Here is an 11,031-nt window from a genome sequence, read left to right as displayed (position 1 = left end):
ATGTCTGGGACATGCAGAGTCGGCCACGGGTTCTGACATGCAGGAACGGTGTACTAACAGTGGCCGTTGATGTTTTCCGCCAGTGGTGTACTAAGTGGGGGCAGGCCGCCAGTGACAGGCTCTTTGAGAGCTGTAGTTGCTGTTTGCAGTGGGGGGTGGGTGCGTGCTAGCCTTGGAGCCGCACTCCAGTGACACACGTAGGCACATGGGGGGGCAGAACCCGCAAAGATTCCCCTTCTCTCTGGCACGGTGGAAGTGGCTCTGATCAGTCTCGGTTTGGCTGTCTCCCACAGCCGAGCAGAGTGAAGCCGCCTCCCCCTACCCCTCCTCCTTTATGTCTACACAGGGGGAGGGGACTCGACATGCAGTCCTGTGCTGATCTCAGGACCTGAGACTCAGGTACATTATGGGTCTGAAGGGGAGGTCTGTAATGTAGGGGGGGGGTTCTGTAATGTAGGGGGAGTTCTGTATTGTAGGGAGTTCTGTATTGTAGGGGGGTCTGTATTGTAGGGGGAGTTCTGTAGTGTAGGGGGGGTTCTGTATTGTAAGGGGGGTCTGTAATGTAGGGGGTGTCTGTAATGTAGGGGGGTTCTGTAATGTAGGGGGGTTCTGTATTGTAGGGGGGTCTGTATTGTATGGGGTATTCTGTAGTGTAGGGGGTTGTGTATTGTAGGGGGGTTGTGTATTGTAGGGGGTTTTGTAATGTAGGGGGTTCTGTATTGTAGGGGGCTGTAGTGTAGGGGGGTCTGTAATGTAGGGGGGTCTGTATTGTAAGGGGCGTTCTGTAGTGTAGGGGGGTCTGTAATATAGGGGGGTTCTGTAGTGTGTGGGGGGGTTCTGTATTGTAGGGGGTCTGAAATGTAGGGGGTTCTGTAGTGTAGGGGAGTTCTGTAGTGTAGGGGGGGTTCTGTATTGTAGGGGGGGTTATGTATTGTAGGGGGGTCTGTAATGAAGGGGGGGTTCTGTATTGTAGGGGGGTCTGTAATGTAGGGGGGGGTTCTGTAGTGAGAGGGGGTTCTGTATTGTAGGGAGGGGGTCCGCACTGTAGAGGGCATCTGCACTGTAGGGGGTCTGTGTAACATACAGGGGGTCCAGCACTGGAGGTTCAGGGTGCTGTGAAATGTAAAGGGGTCCATAGGTGCAGGGCGTCGTGTAATGTAAAGGGGTCCAGAGGCCGCCCCCCCCCCCCCCCCCGGCTGCTCAGTCTAAAATGCCCGGGCCTATTTTTTGTCCCAGTCCGGGCCTGTTGGTAGGGCACTCTCAGCCAGGCCCATACTGTCATTAGTTGTTGGGGCACTCTCAGCCAGGCCCCATAGTGTCATTGGTTGGTAGGGAACTCTCAGGCAGGCCTCATAGTGTCATTGGTTGTTAGGGCGCTCTCAGCCAGACCCCATAGTATTATTTGTTGTGAGGGCACTCTCGGCCAGGCTCCGTAGTGTCATTGGTTGTTAGGGCGCTCTCAGCCAAGCCCCATAGTATTATTTGTTGTGAGGGCACTCTCGGCCAGGCTCCGTAGTGTCATTGGTTGTTAGGGCGCTCTCAGCCAGGCCCCATAGTATTATTTGTTGTGAGGGCACTCTCGGCCAGGCCCCGTATTGTCATTGGTTGTTAGGGCGCTCTTGGGCAGGCCCCATACTGTTATTAGTTTTTAGGGCACTCTCAGCCAGGCCCTATACTGTCATTGGTTGTAAGGGCACGCTCACCCAGGCCCTAAACTGTCATTGGTTGTTAGGGCACTCTCAGCCAGTCCCTATACTGTCATTGGTTGTTAGGGCGCTCTCAGCCTGGCCCTATACTGTCACTAGTTGTTAGGGCATGCTCAGCCAGGCCCTATACTGTCATTGGTTGTTAGGGCACTCTCAGCCAGGCCCTAAACTGTCATTGGTTGTTAGGGCACTCTCAGCCAGGCCCTAAACTGTCATTGGTTGTTAGGGCGCTCTCAGTCAGGCCCCATACTGTCATTAGTTGTTAGGGCACTCTCAGCCAGGCCCTATACTGTCATTGGTTGTTAGGGCACTCTCAGCCAGGCCCAAACTGTCATTGGTTGTTAGGGCACTCTCAGCCTGGCCCTATACTGTCATTGGTTGTTAGGGCGCTCTCAGCCTGGCCCTATACTGTCACTAGTTGTTAGGGCATGCTCAGCCAGGCCCTATACTGTCATTGGTTGTTAGGGCACTCTCAGCCAGGCCCTAAACTGTCATTGGTTGTTAGGGCACTCTCAGCCAGGCCCTAAACTGTCATTGGTTGTTAGGGCGCTCTCAGTCAGGCCCCATACTGTCATTAGTTGTTAGGGGACTCTCAGCCAGGCCCCATACTGTCATTAGTTGTTAGGGCATGCTCAGCTAGGCCCTATACCGTCATTGGTTGTTAGGGCGCTCTCAGGCTGGCCCCATACTGTCATTAGTTGTTAGGGCACTCTCAGCCAGGCCCCATACTGTCATTAGTTGTTAGGGCATGCTCAGCTAGGCCCTATACCGTCATTGGTTGTTAGGGCGCTCTCAGCCAGGCCCTATACTGTCATTGGTTGTTAGGGCACTCTGAGCCTGGCCCCAAACTCTCATTAGTTGTTAAGGCACACTCAGCCTGGCCCCATACTCTCATTAGTTGTTGGGGCACTCTCAGCCAGGCCCCATACTGTCATTGGTTGTTAGGGCGCTCTCGGGCAGACCCTTTAGCATAGGGTGACCAGACGTCCCAGATTTCCGGGGACAGTCCCGGGATTAAGCCCACTTTCCCTGGAGACCGTTTGTCCCTGGATTGGAGGGCCTGTCAGTTCACTATGCAGTGGGGGAGGCGGCGATAGACAGCTCTATGGTGGCGGTGGGATTTCCCTGGGGCTTGTAGTTCCTTTTCTGAGTCTGTACAGTGGAAAGGGGAGGGGCCTCTGACCCGGGGCATGTATCAGTTTCACTCTTCAGTGTACAAGTGAGTAGTTCTGCTTGTATACTGTTGCTGATACATGCCCCAGGTCAGAAGCCCCTCCCCTCTCCACTGTACAGACTCAGGAAAGAAACTACTGTGCTGGGGGTTGGAGGTGAAGGGGGGTATAGAGATGTCCTTGGAGTTGGGGGTGGAGAGGGGTGCAGAGATTTGCTGGGGGTTGGGGGTCGAGGGGGTTCATAGATGTGCTGGGGATGGAGGTGGAGGGGGTACAGAGGGGTGGAGGGGGTACAGAGATATGCTGGGGGTTGGGGGTGGAGGGGGTACAGAGATGTGCGGGGGGTTGGAGGTGGAGATGGGTAAAGAGATGTGCTGGGGGTTGGAGGTGGAGGGGGGTACAGAGAGTGGAGTGGGTACAGAGATGTGCTGGGGTTGGGGGTGAAGGCGGGTACAGAGATGTTCTGGGGGGTTGAAGGTGGAGGGGGTACAGTGATGAGATGGGGGTTGGGGGTGGAGGGGGGTACAGAGATGTGCTGGGGGTTGAGGGTGAAGGGGGTAAAGAGAGTGGAGTGGGGGTTGGGGGTGGAGGGGGTACAGAGATGAGATGGGGGTTGGGGGTACAGAGATGTGCTGGGGGTTGGAGGTGGGGGGGTACAGAGAGGTGGTGGGGGTTGGAGGGGGGTACAGAGATGTGATGGGGGTTGGAGGTGGAGGGGGTACAAAGATGTGCTTGGGGTTGGAGGTGGAGGGGGTACAGAGATGTGCTGGGGGTTGGAGGTGGAGGGGGGGGTACAAAGATGTGGTGGGGGTTGGAGGTGGAGGGGGGGTACAGAGATGTGGTGGGGGTTGGGGGTGGAGGGGGGTACAGAGATGTGCTTGTGGTTGGAGGTGGAGGGGGGGTAAAGAGATGTGATGGGGGTTGGAGGTGGAGGGGGGTACAGAGATGTGCTTGGAGTTGGAGGTGGAGGGGGGGTACAAAGATGTGCTTGGGGTTGGAGGTGGAGGGGGTACAGAGATATGCTGGGGTTGGGGGTGAAGGGGGTACAGAGATGTGCTGGGGGTGGGGGGTACAGAGATGTGCTGGGGGTTGGGGGTGAAGGCGGGTACAGAGATGTTCTGGGGGTTGAAGGTGGAGGGGGGTACAGTGATGAGATGGGGGTTGGGGGTGGAGGGGGGTACAGAGATGTGCTGGGGGTTGAGGGTGAAGGGGTAAAGAGAGTGGAGTGGGGGTTGGAGGTGGAGTGGGTACAGGGATGTGCTGGAGTTGGGGGTGAAGGGGGTACAGAGATGTGCTGGGGGTGGGGGGTACAGAGATGTGCTGGGGGTTGGGGGTGAAGGGGGGTACAAAGAGTGGAGCGGGTACAGAGATGTGCTGGGGTTGGGGGGAAGGCGGGTACAGAGATGTTCTGGGGGTTGAAGGTGGAGGGGGTACAGAGATGAGATGGGGGTTGGGGGTACAGAGATGTGCTGGGGGTTGGAGGTGGGGGGGGGTACAGAGAGGTGGTGGGGGTTGGAGGGGGGTACAGAGATGTGATGGGGGTTGGAGGTGGAGGGGGGTACAAAGATGTGCTTGGGGTTGGAGGTGGAGGGGGTACAGAGATGTGCTTGGGGTTGGAGGTGGAGGGGGGGTACAAAGATGTGGTGGGGGTTGGAGGTGGAGGGGGGGTACAGAGATGTGGTGGGGGTTGGGGGTGGAGGGGGGTACAGAGATGTGCTTGTGGTTGGAGGTGGAGGGGGGGTAAAGAGATGTGATGGGGGTTGGAGGTGGAGGGGGGTACAGAGATGTGATGGGTTGGAGGTGTAGGGGGTACAGAGATGTGCTGGGGGTTGGAGGTGGAGGGGGTACAGAGATGTGCTGGGGGTTGGAGGTGGAGGGGGGTACAGAGATGGGCTGGGGGTTGGAGGTGGAGGGGGGTACAGAGATGGGCTGGGGGTTGGAGGTGGAGGGGGGTACAGAGATGTGTGGGGGGGTTGAAGGTGGAGAGGGGTACAGAGATGTGTTGGGGGTTGGGGGTGGAGGGGGGTACAGAGATGTGCTGGGGGTTGGGGGTGTAGAGGGGTACAGAGATGTGTTGGGGGTTGGAGGTGTAGGGGGTACAGAGATGTGCTGGGGGTTGGAGGTGGGGGGGTACAGAGATGTGCTGGGGGTTGGAGGTGGTGGGGTACAGAGATGGGCTGGGGGTGGAGGTGGAGGGGGGTACAGAGATGTGCTTGGAGTTGGGGGTGGAGGGGGGTGCAGAGATTTGCTGGGGGTTGGGAGTGGAGGGGGTTCATAGATGTGCTGGGGGATGGAGGTAGAAGGGGTACAGAGATATGCTGGGGGTTGGGGGTTGGGGGTGGAGGGGGGTACAGAGATGTGCGGGGGGTTGAAGGTGGAGAGGGGTACAGAGATGTGTTGGGGGTTGGAGGTGGAGGGGGGTACAGAGATGTGCTGGGGGTTGGGGGTGAAGGGGGTACAGAGATGTGCTGGGGGTGAAGGGGGGTACAGAGAATGGAGTGGGTACAGAGATGTGCTAGGGTTGGGGGTGAAGGCAGGTACAGAGATGTTCTGGGGGTTGAAGGTGGAGGGGGGTACAGAGATGAGATGGGGGTTGGGGGTGGAGGGGGGTACAGAGATGTGCTGGGGGTTGGGGGTGAAGGGGGTAAAGAGAGTTGAATGGGGGTTGGGGGTGGAGTGGGTACAGAGATGTGCTGGGGTTGGGGTAAAGGGGGGTACAGAGATGTGCTGGGGATGGGGATGAAGGGGGGTACAGAGATGTGCTGGGGTGGGGGGTGGAGGCAGGTACAGAGATGTGGTGGGGGTTGGAGGTGGAGGGGGGTACAGAGATGTGCTGGGGGTTGGGGGTGAAAGGGGGGTACAGAGATGTGATGGGGGTTGGGGGTGAAGGGGGGTACAGAGATTTGCTGGGGGTTGGGGGTGAAGGGGGGTACAGAGATTTGCTGGGGGTTGGGGGTGAAGGGGGGTACTCGTGCAAAGAAAATATTTAAATAAAATGTTAATAACAATAACAATTATTATTATTATCATCCTTATCATTATTATAATATCAATAATAATAATACATGGAAAGTAATGCTAGTAAGCTGTAAATATATGAAATATTTGCTTTTGGTTTTAGATATACTTTAAAAAAAAAAAAAAAAGATACAATTTCAAGTCAATATGTGATATATGTAATAAATAGACCAAACTAATCAATCATTGAACTGCAATTCTCAGACGACTTGAAGGATGTTTTTGTATCTCTGGTTTTGCATTATAGGATGATTGGATTGTGCAAAGAAATACATCAAAAGTAATAAGTAAATCATAATAAATATTATTTAAAAAAAATAAATAATCTAATTAAACAAATAAATAAATAGTAATAAAATAGAAAATACAATATAAGTCAAAAATGTAACTTAATAAAAAAAAATAAAAAAAATAAAAAAAACTATTGTAGCCACCCCACTGAGGGAATGATAAGGCAGAGTATTTTATTTTTTGTATATGTAGCACTGACCCCCGAAGGAGCTGCTGGTTTTATTGGGCTTACCGTTACCTTCTTGACTGCTTCTCCATCTAGGGGTTCCCGTGGCAGACGGCCCAAAGAAATGTGGAAACTGACACTGAATCCTCTTTTGGGTTATTTATTTGAAATAGAAACACCCCAGGCCAGGAGGGCCATGGGGGCTGGGTCAGGAGGACCACCAGAACCAAACAGGCAGAAAATAATCTCCGGAACCCCCAAAGCACGTGATGTCAGTACCTTAAATACCAACTCCCAGAATGCACAGCAGGAGAACACTCCCACTGGGCTGGTTTCCGAAAGAACAGTGGAAATTCAATACACCCGGCTAGACTGCGTTCTCACTCTTGCCGGCGGTGACAGCGACACCTGCGGTCAACGAGAACCCAGTGCAACCCAGGTGAACTGGTACCAAAACCAGAAATTTTTCAAAAATTTGCCCCAAAACCCAACTGTGGTTTCAGGAAAATTAACTTCTAAAAAACATACAGCGCCTGCTCATCAGGAGCCAGCGCTGCATATTTTATTTAAACAAATAAATAAATAATAAAAAAGAAATAAATCAAAAGTAATAAGTAAATCATAATAAATATTATAAAAAAAAAAAATCTAATTAAACAAATAAATAAATAATTTTAAAAATAGAAAAAACAATATAAGTCAAAAATGTAATTTAATAAAAAAACAAAACAAACAAAAAACAAAACAATTGTGGCCACTCCATTGAAGGAATGATAAGGAGCGGTATTTTATTTTTGTATTTTATTTAAGCAAATAAATAAATAATAAAAAATAGAAAAAACAATATAAGTAAAAAATGTAATTTAATTAAAAAAAAATTAAAAACTATTGCAGCCACCCCATTGAAGGAATGATAAGGAGCGGTATTTTATTTTTGTATTTTATTTAAGCAAATAAATAAATAATAAAAAATAGAAAAAACCATATAAGTAAAAAATGTAATTTAATTAAAAAAAAAAAAAAAAAACAATTGCAGCCACCCCATTGAAGGAATGATAAGGAGCGGTATTTTATTTTTGTATTTTATTTAAGCAAATAAATAAATAATAAAAAATAGAAAAAACAATATAAGTAAAAAATGTAATTTAATAAAAAAAAAAAAAAAAACAATTGCAGCCACCCCATTGAAGGAATGATAAGACACGGTATTTTATTTTTGTATTTTATTCAAGCAAATAAATAAATAATAAAAAACAGTAAAAACAATATATGTCAAAAATGTAATTTAATAAAAAAAAAAAAAATTGCAGCCACCCCATTGAAGGAATGATAAGGCGCGGTATTTTATTTTTGTATTTTATTTAAGCAAATAAATAAATAATAAAAAATAGAAAATACAATATAAGTAAAAAATGTAATTTAATAAAAAAAAATTAAAAAACTATTGCAGCCACCCCATTGAAGGAATGATAAGGAGCGGTATTTTATTTTTGTATTTTATTTAAGCAAATAAATAAATAATAAAAAAATAGAAAAAACAATATAAGTCAAAAATGTCATTTAATAAAAAAAAATAAAAAAACTATTGCAGCCACCCCATTGAAGGAATGATAAGGCGCAGTATTTTATTTAAGCAAATAAATAAATAATAAAAAATAGAAAATAAAATCTAAGTAAAAAATGTAATTTAATAAAAAATAAAAATAAACAATTGCAGCCACCCCATTGAAGGAATGATAAGGCGCAGCATTTATTTTTTATTTTTTGAAGTTTAGATATGCTTTTAAAAATACAGTTTCAAGTCAATGGTATGCATACAATGACCCTGCTAACAGATAAATATAGACAAATTGTATTTTAGGATATTTCGCTGTACACATGCATACTTGGGGCCCTTACAACATGCCCTACACACGGATCTCTCAGTACTATCGGGCACTAGTGATGGCCGAACAGTTCGCCCGGCGGTCGTTTCGCAGCGAATTTCAGCTGTTCGCGGTCCGCCCTTTCAGCGGACTATTGGCGCCGTTCGCCCGGCTGACTTCCGCGTTTTTCTGTGTAAAAGAACTTTGACCTGATGACACATCCATCATGGGGTACAGGACAGCCAATTGAGACATTACAGCACATGGACACTTGGACATTCCCCCTAACTTATAAATACACCCGATCCGGCGGTCATTTTACATTCTTTCTTCTGTCACTATAGGGAAAGGTTGCTGTGTGGAGCAGGGAGAGATTAGCTAGCTATTTGGTATTTGGTACACAAAAGTTCTTTTCAGGACTGGTATAGGTGTTAGGTGTTGATAGGTTTGCTGTGCTACTGATTCTTGCAGCAGCCTGAGTGTCTTTTGTCAGTTTAGAGAAAGGGAGAGGACGGTGTGTGCTGCAGGGACAGCCAGATTAGTCATCATCATCATCATCATCATCATCATTAGCTGTTACTATCAGGTCCACAAAAGTGCTATTCCAGTAACCAGTAATTGTTCCAGCAGCCTCTGTTTTGCCAGTTTGTATAGGGACAGGAAGGAAGCAGTGTGTGAGGCAGTGAGGGTCAGTTTAAACAGTAGCTGTTACTATTAGTTCCACAAAGGTTCTTTTCAGGACTGGTATCAGTGGTACGGTAATAGGCTTGTACATGTATAATATTCTTTCTTCCAAATATAGAAAGAATATTATACTTGATTGCTGCCCTTCTGCTGCAGTCTGCTAATCATTCACAACTCACTTGTTCCACAAAGCTCTTTATCAGGACTGGTAACTTGGTCTGTCTAGGGTGCTACAGTACATAGGGTTGAGTGAGGTACAGTCTGCTATTCTGTAAGGACTGGTATCAGTCCACAATACATAGGGTTGAGGTGCACTACTGCTGACCGCTCACCTATACTGCAGCAGTCCTTCATCGGTATAGGGACTGAGAGCTTTGTCACAGGGTCATTTAAAAAATGACAGGCAGAGGAAGAGGCAGGCCCTTCCGCAGGGGTGGTAGGGGTAGGGCAGGAGCAACAGCCTTGAGCCAAAGTGGGAAGTTGCAGAAGGTGTGTTCAATTACTTTAAAGGACGCACCAGACTTGGTTGAATGGCTCACTCAGCCTTACTCTTCTGCACCCTCCTCATCCTCTCGATCTGCACCCTCTTCTTCACTCTCTGCTATGTGCACCCCCAAAGACACTACCACCAACAACACCACCACCACCACCACATACCCTCCGCTTGAGTCACAGGAATTATTTTCCGATCCATATCAAGAGGACATTTCTGATGCGCAGCCACTCTTGGCATTGGATCAGGAAGAGGAGGTAGCAACAACCGCTACTCAGCAGTCTGACGACAGTACCCAGATCAGCCCAAGGAGGAGGTTGGTCCCCGGTGTTGCTGCCTACTCCGAGATCTCTACTTATAGCGGTGGGGAAGGTGACGTTGATGATGACGTGTCTAGTGATGTCACGTGGGTGCCCACAAGAGAGGAAGAGGAGGGGAGTTCAGAGGGAGATATGGACCAGCAGATAGGGGGGAGAAGCAGGAATAACTTACATTGCACAGGAGGGACAAAGCAGACTGCAAATGTATCAGGAGCGAGTCATCGACCATGTACGGTCACATCTGGCGCTCCCAGGACACCGGCACATGGCTCCGCAGTGTGGGCTTTTTTTAACGTGTCCGCTGCTGACAATAGCGATGCCATCTGCAATCTTTGCAGTCAACGCATTAGTCGCGGTAAGCCCAACACTCACCTAGGGACGACCGCCTTAAGAAGGCACATGAGCAGCTATCACCGAGCCGAGTGGGAGCAACGGAACACACAAAGCCACACTGCAGGCTCTCACCGTCCAGCCTCGTCTTCTACTTCTCCTTCTCCTCTCTCCTCACAATTGTCCTCCACTCCACCTTCCATCACGCCAAGCTCACGTTTTTCTGCAAAAAGGCAGGCTTCCGTGGGCCTAATGTTCGAGCGTAAAAAAATGATGACGCCGGATAACCCTCTTGCCCAACGGTTGACGGCTGGCTTGTCAGAACTCATAGCCCGCTAACTACTGCCATATAAACTGGTGGACTCGGAGGCCTTTTGCAAATTTGTGGCCATTGAAACACCACAATGGAAGGTCCCAGGAAGGAAATATTTCTCAGAGAAGGGCATCCCAGAGCTATATGGCCATGTTCAGCGGCAAGTGAATGTATCTCTGGCACACAGTGTCGGTGCCAAGATACATATGACCACAGACACGTGGTCTAGCAAACACGGGCAGGGAAGGTATATCACTTTTACTGCCCACTGGGTGAACCTTCTGACGGCCGTCAAGCATGTAACCCGTGGCACCCGTGTAGATTTGGTTTTACCGCCACGGATTGCATGCAGGCCTGGCTCTTCTTCTCCTCCTCCTCCTACTCCATCCTCCTCCCTCTCCTCCTCAGCTGACTCCTCCTTTTCAGCTGCTAGCGTCTCTTCCGCTGCGCCGCCCAAGCTCCCCAGAACCTATTTCACATGCCAGGTGAGACGTTGCCATGCCGTGCTGCGTCTGTTGTGCCTGGAAGCCAAGAGCCACACTGGCCCGGCACTCCTTTCAGCTTTGCGTTCACAGGCAGATCAGTGGCTAACAACGCTCAATTTGACAGTTGGTAAAGTGGTGTGTGACAACAGTGCCAATCTGCTTAGCGCATTGAAACAGGGCAAAATCAC

Source organism: Lithobates pipiens, unplaced genomic scaffold, assembly GCF_037356315.1.
Source record: "Lithobates pipiens isolate NorthernLeopardFrog02 unplaced genomic scaffold, aLitPip1_a1.2 Scaffold_23, whole genome shotgun sequence".
NCBI classification, from domain to species: Eukaryota; Metazoa; Chordata; class Amphibia; order Anura; family Ranidae; genus Lithobates; species Lithobates pipiens.
This window is presented reverse-complemented; position numbering follows the sequence as displayed.